The sequence below is a fragment of the Cupressus sempervirens genome, chromosome 1 (assembly GCF_028749045.1).
Source record: "Cupressus sempervirens isolate cs-2001-9-10 chromosome 1, ASM2874904v1, whole genome shotgun sequence".
Taxonomy (NCBI): Eukaryota; Viridiplantae; Streptophyta; class Pinopsida; order Cupressales; family Cupressaceae; genus Cupressus; species Cupressus sempervirens.
The window spans coordinates 66,312,947-66,316,576 of NC_143118.1; positions in this window are offsets into that span (position 1 = coordinate 66,312,947).

The window sequence follows — 3,630 nt, forward strand, 5'->3', positions numbered from 1 at the left end:
TGGTATGGTGGCAAGATTATAAGAAAATCATAAAGAAAATCACATGATGACAATCAAGAGAATAATGAAGTATCTAAAAGGTACTAAAGAATATGGTTTATGGTACACAAAAGGAGATAATTTGGATCTCAAAGCATTCACAAATGCTAATTGGATATGAAGTGTTGTTGATAGAAAAAGAACTAGTGGTGAAGCATTCTTTTATTGTAACAGACTAGTGTTTTGGACAAGCAAGAAGCATAATTGTATTTCTTAGTCCACAATAGAGGCATAATATATGGTAGCAACAGTTAATTGTTCAAATGTTGTTTGGTTCAAACAATTATTGGTAGGTATGAAGATTTGAAATCAAGGATCCAGTGGTTATCTTTTGTGATAATCACAGTGCAATTAATATATCAAAAAATCCTGTGATGCATACAAAAACAAAACATATTTCTATAAAATATCATTTTTTGAGAGAATTGGTACAAGATCAAACTTTATGATTGGAATATATGAATACTAAAGAGAAAATTGTAGATATATTCATTAAACCATTATCTTTTTGTATTTAAGATTTAAGTTAGGGGTCATTCCCCTATCTAAAGCTCACTAAATGAAGTTTAGTGATGCATCAACAAGAGCATGTTGGGGATCAGTCAGTTGATGTAGTATTGACAAGGGCACATTGAAAATGAATCAATACATAAGGTACATTAATATTCACTAAATATTGTCTTTGGCATGAGATTTCAAAGAGGGAGAAGTTTACTGTCATACCTTATAGAAATTTTATCAAAAGGAAGAACATATATTTCTAGAGATGTCATAGAGAATGAACTTGGCTTGATATCAAAAAAGGGAAGTTTGGTATCAGAAGAAGCTATTAAAGGAAAAGTTTTGTTGACAAAGGGAGAAATTGAAGGCAAACAAATTTCATACCAATAGTTGGAGTTCTCATGGATAAGAATCAGAATGAAACTAAGAATATATTCCTTACTTCTTTATTCTTTCTATAAAATTTCATTGTATTATGACATGTTGTGTTGCCATCAATGCCAAAGAAGGAGATTGTTGGTAATAATCGATTAATTGTGTATTGTATTTGGTGCTACACAAAATGTCATATCATTTCCAGTCAGTGTATGCTGAGCTCACTCGAGCATTGAAGATAATTTCCTGTGTCAACTGAATATTTTAGAGTTTGCCTAGTTTAGAAGATAGTGTCTACCAAGTTCACTTGGTCATCAAAGTAAAGCTTGCAAAATTTGAGTGTTAACTGAGTTCACTCAGTTAATAAATGAAATTTTGGATGGAGCCACTATTAATCAAGCTCACTCGATTACCAAAGGAACTTTGTGAATATGTAGTGTTAACCGAGTTTACTTGTTTATCACAGAAAAATTGTTGATGTGTTAGTATCTACCAAGTAGGGTTAGCTAATGAAGGATTTTCTTGTTTTGGTATATTTAGTTCAATTGAATATTTCATTGGTTCTAGCTGACTAAGAAGATGAATATTAATTATTCTAAGTTTTATTCAAGTGACTTGACAATGTGTAAGATATAAATATAAGGTCAAGTTGAGGATTGAATGTGTGGAACATAGTTAGAGATTTGATGATGCATAGAGGAAGAAGATTTAAAGGATAAGAAAAATATCCTTTTTGAGCTGCAAAGATACATTTGATTAGGAAGGATCAAGTATACAAGCCAAAATTGAGATCTATAATTGATAATTTTGTTGCATAAAAAATCAGGTCATCCCATTGGTACTCTCTAACCATTATAGTAGTGATCTAAATCCCTTAGTAGAGTTGTCTTAGCAACTATTTATAAATCCTCTAACAAGGTAGCATTTATAGAATTAATTGTCTAAATATCCATAACAAGGCCACTTCTAAAAGGGTGATTAAATCTTCTAATAAGGTCACACCTAACAGTGTGTTTTGTAACCTTTAGCAGGGTTGGCTCCTAACATGGCTCACTTTAGAAGAGTGAAAATCTATACCTAGTTGTTGCAATTGGTGGTTTTTCTCAAATTGGGTTTCCATGTTAAATCTTGGTATCAATTGTGTTCATGCTATTTCTTTTATTTGTATGCAACTAAGTTAATGTAATATTAATTAAATATAATGTCTTAATATTTTCATGATAAACATTTTCTGAGTTATTTTAGTGTTTACTGAGTTAAACATTTTCTAGTGTAAATTGAGTGCATGTGTATTTACCAAGTTACATCAAAATATATTTTAATTAGAGTTTTGATTGTATTGACATCTAAGGGATCTAGAATTTATTTTTGTGGTAACTAATTCACCCCTCCCCTCTTAGTTACTCCTCTTATATTTCCAACACAAGATACTATTGGAAATTTGTTTAGTGCTACCCTCGGGATTCGTGATAGCGGCTTAATGGCCTCTTGTGTATAATAAGTTGAGTGGTTGTATCAGGCATTGAAAGATTAATATTTTGGTGTAATGAAAACCCCATTCTAACAATTGGTATCATAGCCAAGTTATAGGTTCTAATCCTCAAACCCTAGGGTAATGCTGAGGGGGAGATTGTTGGAAATTTGTTTAGCATTCCCCTCAGGATTCATGACAAGGGCTTAACTGCCTCCCGTGTACTACAATTTGAGTGGTTGTATCAGGCATTGAAAGTCAATCTTTTGGTGCAATAACAACCCCACTCTAATAGATACTACTTCCTTCCATTACCTAACTCATTGGATCACCAAACTCCTTATTAACTAAACCTATAGCAATGTAAGATTTCTCATCACCATTCACTGTAAAAATGTATCATTTCAACATAAGTTATAGAAAAAAACTTCATATCTAGCTTACTTTACCCATTGTCATAACTATTATTGACAACCTTATCGGTCATCGCCACACCTAAATCCATGACATCCTAGCTACTGATGATAACAATAAGTTACAAAGGTATACCTTCCTTTATCGCTCATCACCATATCAAGAATGAACCTTCTTCACACAATGATTAACCCAATCTCTATTTTCTATAGTGATATCATACCTGACTTCAAGATGACCTTGTTCATAACCTCACAACTTAATATCTTAACTCATGATCATTCTTTGTGATGATACGATGATATACCTTCACTGCTTTGCTGACTTAACTTAGGGTTAACTTTAATTGCTTACAATGTCTGAGGCTTAATTCAAGTCATGATGCCCTTTGATATGATACTTATTTATAAGTCAGGAATCCATCTCCAAGGGAAATTGACCTTTCAACTAGTGACATGGAGATTTTGATTCATTATAGGGCATTGATTTGATTTCCATCTTCATTCTTGCCTCCTTTGACCAGGTTGTTCACCATTGTTGGATATTTGAGCTCTTCCTTTACATTGGTTTGAATGCTCTTCCTTATAACTTGTTTCCATTATTTGCATCATATCATCTGGTCTTGAACTCAAAGTTATTTTTTGCCTTTCACTCTAAATATAAGTGCGATCTTATTTTAAAATGCATCATGTCTCCATAATGAACACATGATCAAAGCATTAGGGTTTCAGAAAAACTTCCCTTTCATCTAGGAAATACATAGACTTATCCTCCCTTTCCTAATTACCTACTATGCATGGAATCATTAGATTTCTTTTGAATGCCCACCT